The sequence below is a fragment of the Octodon degus genome, unplaced genomic scaffold (genome assembly GCF_000260255.1).
Source record: "Octodon degus isolate 3935 unplaced genomic scaffold, OctDeg1.0 scaffold00095, whole genome shotgun sequence".
NCBI lineage: Eukaryota > Metazoa > Chordata > Mammalia > Rodentia > Octodontidae > Octodon > Octodon degus.
In genome coordinates this window covers 2,754,854-2,764,631 of record NW_004524671.1, presented here as the reverse complement: position 1 = coordinate 2,764,631, position 9,778 = coordinate 2,754,854, and positions in this window count along the sequence as shown.

The window sequence follows — 9,778 nt, the reverse complement described above, 5'->3', positions numbered from 1 at the left end:
AAGAAGAAGAAGAAGAAGATCACTACATCTTTGTAAAGGGAACAATCCAAGAGGAAGAGATAACAATTATAAATATATGTGTAACAAATATCAGTGCACCCAACTACATAAACAAATATTATAAGGCCTTGAAAACCAAATGAGCACTAATACAACAGTATTGGGTGATCTCAGTACTTCACTGTCACAAAAAGACAACCAGACAAAAAACAAACAATGAAATATTAGAACTAAGTGAAGCATTTGAACACATGCATTTAGTAGGTGTCCACAGAGTACTTCACCCACATCAAAATATATATTTTTCTCAGATGCAAACAGGATGTTCTCAAAAACAGACCACATGCTCATTCATGGAACATAAAAATTAAATAAATAAATGTTAAATAAATGTTAAAGGGATAAAAATTATCCCATGTATATTACCAGACCATAGTGGAATGAAATTAGAAATTAATGGTAAAATAAATTACAGGAACCTCATAAATGCATGGTAATAGAATAGCATCCTCCTGAATAACCAATTGGTCACAGACAAAGCCAAAGAAGAAACTGGAAATTAGTTACTACAATTAAATGATAATGGCAATATAACATACTAGAACTTATGTGAAACAATGAAAGCAGTCCTAAGAAGAAAATTTATAGCAGCGAATACCCATGTCAGGAAAACAGAGCAGATACAAATAAACAACTAATGGTATATCTCAGACAACTAGAAAAAGACATGCATATTAAGCCAAAAGCTTGCTTGAAGGAGAAAATTATGAAGATTAGAGCAGAAATATGTTCATTGGATCCTAAAAAATAGAATCAGTTGAAGAGTTTGTTTTTTTGAAAGAGTAAAAAAAAATTAACAAATATTTATCCAATCTTATCAAAAAAGGGAGAGAAAAGATTCAAATAGGAAATGTTCAAATTTAAATGAAAAGTGTGAAATCATAACACACCGTGGAAAAATCCAGAAGATTGTCCATACCTACTTTGAAAACTTGTATTCTAATAAGATGGATAATGCAAAAGAAATAGACAGATTGCTAGACAAAGATGAATTGGCAAAGCTGAATCAAGAAGTTACAAAAATCTTAATTATCTAATATCAATCAATGAAATTGAAGATGTAATTAAGAACCTACCAACAAAGAAAAGTTCTGTCACTGAAAGATTCACTACTGATTTCTGCAAGAAATTTATAGAAGACTTGGCAGCAGTCCTTCTCAAACTTCTTAATGATATGGAAAGCAAAGCAAAAGTTTCAAATTCATTCCTGGAAGCAAGTATTACCCTGATACTAGAGAAGGACCTAACTAACAAAGAGAATGACAGGCTAATCTCCTTAATAAGCATAGATGTGAAAATCCTCCGTAAGATACTGACTAGCAGAATACAGCAAATCATCCAGAAGATTATATACTATAACCAAGTAGCATTCATCCAGGGATGCAGGGATGGTTCAACAGATGCAAATCAATAAATGTAATACAATATAATACTTGTATTCTAAAAATAAAAATCAAGGATAAAAATCATATAATCACCTCAGTGGATGCAGGGAAAGCTTTTAACAATCTCCAGCATACAATCATAATAAAAACCGTATAGAAAATTAGAGTATGGTCTTTACCTTAGCTTGATAAAAGCCGTCTATGAAAAACCAATAGCCAACATCAGACTTAATGGACAAAAACTTGAAAGTTTTCTCTCTAAAAATCAGGTACAAGGGGCTGGGGAGATGGCTCAGTGGAATAAGTGCTTCCCTGGAAAGCCCAAGGACCTGAGTTTAATCTCCAGTTAAAAAAAAAAAAACAAAAAACAAAACAAAAAAAAACCAGGTACAAAACAAGGATGGCCAATGTCTCTACTCTTGTTCAACATAGCCCTGAAAACTTGAGACATGACCTAGAATAGCAAAGGAAATTTTGAGCAGCAAAGGCAAGGCATGGAAATCATCATTCCTGATTGGAAAGTGCATCATGAAGTGACTGTGATTTTAAAAAATAGTGCTGCCCAAAAGAACCCCACAGACCTAAAGATCAGTGGGACAGGGTAGAAGGTGCAGAGGCAATTCCATACATGTGGAGCCAACTTTTATTTGACAAATTTACCAAACTCATTCACTAGAAAAAATACAAATAGCAAATAAACATATGAAAAAAATGTTCAACATCAATGATCATTTGAGAGATGCAAATTGAAACAGCACTGAGATTCTGTCTCACCCTAGAAAGAATGGTTATCATTAAGAAGTGAACCAGTAACAAATGCTGGGAGGTGCAGTTCTGGTCAAAGTAAGGTACCTCCACTCTTGGTAGGAGTATAGACTGGTGCAAACTCTGAGGAAATCAATGTGAAGATTCCTCAAAAAACTAAGATTGGAGCTCCCATTTAACCCAACTATTCTCCTGTTGGCTATCTTCCCAGAAGAATTAAAAACATCATATCATAATGATATATATGCATCCATGTTTATAGCAGAACAATTTGTAATACCTAGATATTGGAAAATACTCAGATGCCCATCAACCTAGGATGGGTGAAAAAGATAGAATTGCTTTATACAATGAGAAATAAACTGTATTTTTTATAGGTAAATAGGTACAACTCCAGACCATACTCACAAACCAGAAATAAACCAGGCATACATGTGTAAACACAGTGCTGTCTCCCTGGTGTAAGAAAATGAGAGCACATAAGATCCAAAATGTACAATCAATATTGTAAAATGGGAAGAAACTTCAAAAGGAAGGACAAACTGGGAAGAGGAAAAGGAGAAAAGAAGAAAGGGAGGGCCAAAGAGATAGCTCAATAGAGTAGGAGCCTACCTCATAAGCACAGGGACCTGAATTCAATCCCTGATACTGCAAAAAAAAGAAAAAAATAAAAGGTTCTTTTCCTGCCCTCTCAGGCCAGGGAGATAGCTCAGTAGAATAAGTGCTTGCCTGGCAAGCACAAGGGCCTGAGTTCAATCCCTAGTTCTACAAAAAAGAAAAGAAAGGGAAAAACAAAATGAGAAAAAAAATATATATAATACTTTATATATGGTTATATATTATATTTATAAAGTATACATTTTATATATAAACCATATATATACACACAAAAAAATAGTTAAGATGATTATACTACTAATTTACCTTAGTCCATTAAAAAGAAATATTTGTGCTAATATTGTTTGGGCAATTTAATGCTGATATCTTTTATCATTTACTCTGAGTAATTTAAAGACAAAAATTGCACTGCATCAACCACTTTACCCTCTTATTGTATTTTGATTTTTTTCTCTTTAAAGTAAAAAAAAAGGAAAATACATAAGGCTGGGATAGTAGCTCAGTATGAATGCTCTGGCTTCAAGCTCCAGTACAAATCAAAAGTATGGTGAGGAGGATGTTTCTTTCCAGCCTCCAATGTTGAGGGGGGTGTAGTCAACCCTATAGATTAGCAGCGGGGAGTTCATGGCAGGCGTCTGCAGCTCGCTGTTTTTCCGTCGTTCAAGGCTGTAGAAGTTCAGCATCGCTGCTCTAGCCCGTCCTGTGATGGGCAGACACCACCCTGGGGAGTGCCCTGGGAGAGTTTTGTCCTCAAGCCTCAACTACATAGCCACCTTGTACAATTCTTCCACATGCTCCACCTTCCACAAATACTCAGGACTCCTCCTATCAAAAAAATATTAGAAGCTAGGCGTGGTGCCACACTCCTATAATCCCAGTACCTTGGGAGGCTCAGACAAGAGAACCCCAAATTCCCAACCCAGCCTGGAGAGTTTAGGGAGACCATTTGAAAAATGAAAGTGTTGGGGTAAATGTAGCTCATCTGAGGGCTCTGGTTTCAACTCCCCTGTGCTGCAAAAAGAAACAGACAACTTAAACAAACAAACAAACAAACAAACAAACAAAAAAGGTGAGGAGTTAAAAAGAGACTCCATCTCCTTATGTTGCCACATGTTACTATATTTGGTTGGGTTCTAACAACAGCAAGAAAGTCAGCAAATAGAATGCTCCTTTAGGAACATGGCTTTTCCTTTCAACAGGCAGTAGAGTGTGGTCAGTCCATGTATTTATTTTCATTATACCAAGTATTGGTAAGTCTATGTTTGTAACTGGTTAGAGATTTGCAAGTAGATCAGTGTGAATCGTGTCCTTCTCTGCCCTCAGCTCCAAAACCCTCTATTCTCACCATGCTGGAGAGGTCGGTTGCTTTCCTGCTAGCTTAGGAAATAAGCCAATGGCTGCTAAATGGCTATTCTCCCCAGGACAGCATTTTCAGGCTAAGGGAAGTCATTGAAATTTATAGTAATACTATGTCTTTAGAGAGTATCTTTCTCTTAGGAGCTCACTGTATTTTACAGGCATTCAGTTTGATTCTCTCCAGGACCTAAGAAGAATGGTAACAGCAAGATATATACAAATACCTATAAACATTAATGATAGGGGTAGGTGCTGTTCTAGGAATGAAAATGTTTATCTTAAGTGTAGACTTTCAGCCTGAGTCAAAACTCTGCTTGAGCGACTTCTCTGTGGCTTGCTGTTTTGTAGGACTCAATGGATTTCTTCTTCCAAAATACTAGAAGGAAAGTGGTTTTTGTATTTACTGTAATATGTGAACTATCATAGCAGAGACATATTTTAGCAATTCACTTAAACAATTATTTCTCTACTGGCTTCATTATGGTCATCCTTTTATGACACACAGTCCCTGGCCAAACACCTATCAAATGTCGACAAATCAGTGCCCGGGGGATTAAATTGAGGAGACATTTTAATAAAGATTCTGGATTCCTGCCTCTGGTGTGTCTCGGGTACATTTCAGGGTTCTGACTTTTTGACAAAATCAATTTCTGCTAAAAGGTGATTTTTCTGCTTTTACTAAATCCCAGAGTTATTATTCTTCTTTCTTTCATTTCATCATGATAGAATTATATTTTAAACATTTGGGAAAGTAAGGTATAGAAAGGCCATATGTGCAGCTGTAAAAGTTGGATTTTGGAATTGGAGTGTTAAAAATCTCTTCTTTTTTCCTTTTACTAGGTCATTTATCAAGCTATCCAAGAGTTATAGCATCAGCTTTATCATTTAGTTCTTTTCTGTAAGAGACAACAATTCCTTATTTTATAAGTTGCTTTGCTGATTAAATAAGATATAGCATGCAGAGTATAACAATAAGTTCTTTGGTAATGGTAATTATGATTGTGGTTACAATTTTTCAGTAACTCAAAAGTTAATCAAACTATACTTATTCATACTTTTTATTAGAATAGTCTGTCCTGTCATTAGTTAGCTGTGCAATGATAGATATCAAACTCTCTCTCTCCCTTTCTTTCTTTCTTTCTTTCTTTCTTTCTTTCTTTCTTTCTTTCTTTCTTTCTCATAGTATACATGAGTGGAAAGTAATATACCAATAGTATTTTGTAGTCTTAGTCTAACCTTTTTGTGTTAAGAACCTTTTGTTTGCATACGAATTCATAGCCTCTTTTTTCCTCCAAGCAAATGTTGGCTTCATTAGTTTTGAGTGCATGGGCCCCTGGTATATGTACTGTAGATAAATATATCCAGTGTTATTGGGGCACAGTGTAATAGTGTTCTGTACTAGCACTCTAGTCTCTGCTAAAGGAACCAAAAAAATACTTGAACAGTTCCTAAAAAATCAATGGACATCACGTAGAAACTTCAGGAGAAAATTCCCTCGAGACGTTTCTGATACTTGGCTTGCCACCCAACAGTTTTAGCCTGCACCAGTTAAGATAATACATGTTCCCTAGGGGAGAAGGGAATGGAAGTTCCCAGACAAAGGCACAGCAGAGAAGGGGTAAGCCGAGAAGGAGGGGGTTAACAGCACCGAGATTACTTACCTGTTGACATTTGTGAGGATGTTTTATAGATCCAGCAAATGAAACAGGCCAGATTCCAGTCCACGTAGAGCAAGTCCCCAGCCTCTGAAGGGATTGTCCAAATCGTCTACCTTCTTCAAAAGGTGGAAGGCAAGCAGAGTCAGAGCTGGACAAAGCAGTTAGGGAGGGAGAAATAGAGGAAACAACATACCTCATGTCATCAGTGAGAGTCACAGACTTTTCTTTTTTAAAATTTTTTAAAAGAGAGAATGAAATTGTATTAAAACAAAAATTACAAATGGTACAGAATTTCATTAAACAGAATAATATGAATTTCACAGTTTTCATTGTAATCCATAGTGCTGTCTTCAAATTAGTTGTTCATGTTACCAGTTCACAGACTTTGCCTCAAAGTTGCGCAGTGAACATTTCTTGGTGTTCCTTTCCCCATTTTATTGAGACATCATCATCTAGCTTTCAGTATTTCTAAAATTTCTATTGTACTATCACTCAAAATATTCAGTACTTCATTCATCAAAATCTTAGTTTGGTGAGATTAGCACCTGCTTAGGCAAGTTCAGGGGCCAGGGTTCGATCCCTGGCATTGGCCCCACCCCTGGGCACACAGAGCCGCTGAGTCTAGGCCTGGTGGTGCGTGCCTGTAATCCCAGCACTGCAGAGGCTGCAGGCAGGAGGAGCCTTGGAGTCCTAGCTGTGTAGTGAGAACCTGCACAAAATACAAAAAACAAAAACAAAACAAAAAAACCTTGAAGGCATGTTCTATAAGGTAAACAATGAGACATTAAAGAGTATGAATGCCCCCAAGAGCTCCCAGGATGAGTTGGGAGACAGAAACCTAAGTGTGAGAGCAGAAGCTGTCTGGCCAGAAACTGCACTTGTAGGAAATGCTTGGGGGAAGTACAGGATTCCATGTGGCTAGCCTTTTGGGCATTTGGGGGTAGGGAGGGGGCAGAGGGCAATGGCTGGGGCTGTAGTGCAGAGAATGTTTATCTCTTGTAAATTGGGGAAATATTGAATGTTGACAGACAGAAAAATGGTATGTTCACTCAGTTGTTTTGTATGTGTTTAACAAAGGACAAAAATTAAAAACTGATCGGGGCAATAGTAGAACAGGAATTAAGCAAGATTAGCTAGAAACCTGCCTCACTTCAATTACCGCTTCCATATTCCAGACGAAGAAGTTGTGTTCGGCAAGGTGATGCCAACTGCACAACTTGCCTTGGTAAGGAATACGTGAGGTAGACAGGTATAAGCACCCCTCGCACCAAGCGCTTCTGATGAGAGGCAGTACTCTCTCTCTCTCTCTGGCAAGCAGAGTAAGTTGCCCCCTGGTGAGCGTTTGATGCATGATGATGAGTAACCTAAAAGAAGGCTTGAATCAGCACAGTCCAGCTGCAACAACTGAGTACAATCCTGAATCTCCAGCTTCCTGTCGCAAAATACAAAGGCTGGCCAGGATTACCAGTTGGCCACCTCAGTGGCCTGCTGTCAGCAGCATACTCAAAAAAAGCACACCGAACAGACCTTATTCCTACCCAAGCCCCGGTGACTCATGGGAGAAGAGCTCTGCCTTCTGGACATGAACAACATGAACTATTTTTTAAAATAAATGAACTATTTATTCCTAGCTTCTGACAAAAAAAAGTGTTGCTTTTCAATCAGCGAGGAGGCTGGAGAAGGGTGATTAAAGTGTTGCAGGTGACGGAAGGAGGTTGATGTTATTTAACAGAAGAAGGTGCTATAATAATAAGCTTTCAGGTAACAGCAACTGAATAAAAGCAAGCTTGTGAAATATGCAACTGAAAAGGAATTGAAATTGATGGGCAAAAGCAAGCCAGGGATCTCAAGAGCAAGTTGGTTTGCTATCCAAAGGATGAGAGGAATATAAAGAACAAACCAATTTTCTGAAAATAGTTGTGGTCAATGAAAAAGCAAAATAATTATTAGAATCAAAAGAAGGCTTCCAAGAATGCAAAACTGCATGGTATAATATTATTTAGAAATTTACTAGCTATAGGAAATCTAAGTCAGATGGCATTTTAAAATTGATTTAGGGAAAGAAAAAAGGGACAGAGAAGTAAATTGTCTTTCCTAGGTATCCTCAGGATAGATAAATAAGAGGAAGAAAAATAGAATGCAGATGAATAAAAGACATATAAAGATAGATCTTAATACTTTAAAATGTTACAAATCAAGAAGAAAAGTATAAATGTCTTAATTAATAGGGGAAAGATATTAACAAGCAACTCACAAGAAAGAAAGTTAATTGATCAATAAAATTTCACAGGAAAAAATTCCCAAGTCATAATCATAATGATTCAAATGAGAAGAAAAATGTCAAATATTACTTTTAGAGGTGACTTATTTGGCAATTTTTTTAATGGTATATTGGCAAGTTTGTCAGATAGGTATGTATTTTGGAGACCATTTCAATAATAAAAAATTATAAGAAATAACAGAAATTATAGGCTTATATTTGTGCTATTTTATACATTTATAATTGACAGTATTTAGTTACTCAGTGAACATCTTTACTTGCAAAATCTACTTTAATTTTTACTACTACACACATAGGTGGTTTCTTACCTTTCAGTGGCCAAGAAAGGGAGCACAATATCTGAGACATTAATTAATTTGCTCAAGGTAAACCTGTGACTCATCCATATGGCTGACACTGACAAAGGATCTACAAACTGCAGTACAGGTTTCAGGGTAAATCCTGAGGGGATTTGACTGACCTTGGCAGATACAAAAGTTACAGTTCTTGTTATATAGGTCTTGCTTTAACTTAGTCTTAACCATCCAGTAGAAAAGTATAAAAACAAGGTATAAAAAGTAAAGCTATATTAATATGCTGAGCTGTAAAAGGCTTAAGTCAACAACTTCTGACATTGCCAGTCTTAAGAATAACCCACTACTATTATGGACCATTGGACTGTATTTGATTATTTTGCTGAATTCATGCACCTACAGTATTTAAATGGCAATGGAATACCCATCTCTCACAAAACTAAACAAAAAAAGGAGATACAAAAGAAGGACTATTTTGTATCTGTATACAAAATAAGATAGATATACAGCTACTTTCTCTTAATTCAATGAGAAGAAAGACTTGTACTAATAGTGTTTAAACAGGATATCATGTTTGCATCTTGTACTCGGAATAACCACTATGAAGACAACAACATGCAATGTATTAATTATTGTAATTGTCCTACTGACCTGTTTTGAAACTGTCTCATTGCTATTTGTCTTACTTCACAGTTTGTAGTCTGTCATTTGAAGGAGAATAGAAACTTTCTTTAGAAACCCACTCAACCTGTTCCCTGGATTAATGGACAATCTCTACTCCTTCTGCAAAGCACTGCTTTGTTGTACGCTGTGTGCCTGTCCCCACAGGGATCCCTCTATGAAGTCCATACTCCTCAGATTTTCCAGTTGGGTTATATCCTTAGCAATAATCTGTAATGTCTCTTTCCACACATGTACCCCACTATAGTTACTGTCATTATGTAACTTAATTGCATATTGTATAAATTCTTGACCCCATGTGAATGTGAAAAGACAGGGGTTATTTCTAGGAAAGCTAAGTTAAATATTTTAAGCAGACTTCATATACTTGAGCTGCTAAAAGAACTGTTGCTGTTGAATTAAGCAAGCACATGGCAGTTGTGAAATACTAGAAATCTTATTGACTCAATATCATTCATTTCTTAAATTATTGCCTTGTGTTGGCTTTCTGTTTTACTCCATTAAATAACTGATAAGCAGCAAATATTTATGGAGCACTGGTGGGCAGAATAACTGTTATCCAAAAATATTTACATCCTAACAATCCCCAGAACTGGTGATAATGTTAGATTACATGTCAAACAAGAAATTGCGGTTTCTGATAGTTGACCCAACATGTACTGATTGTCCTGGCTTTCTGGT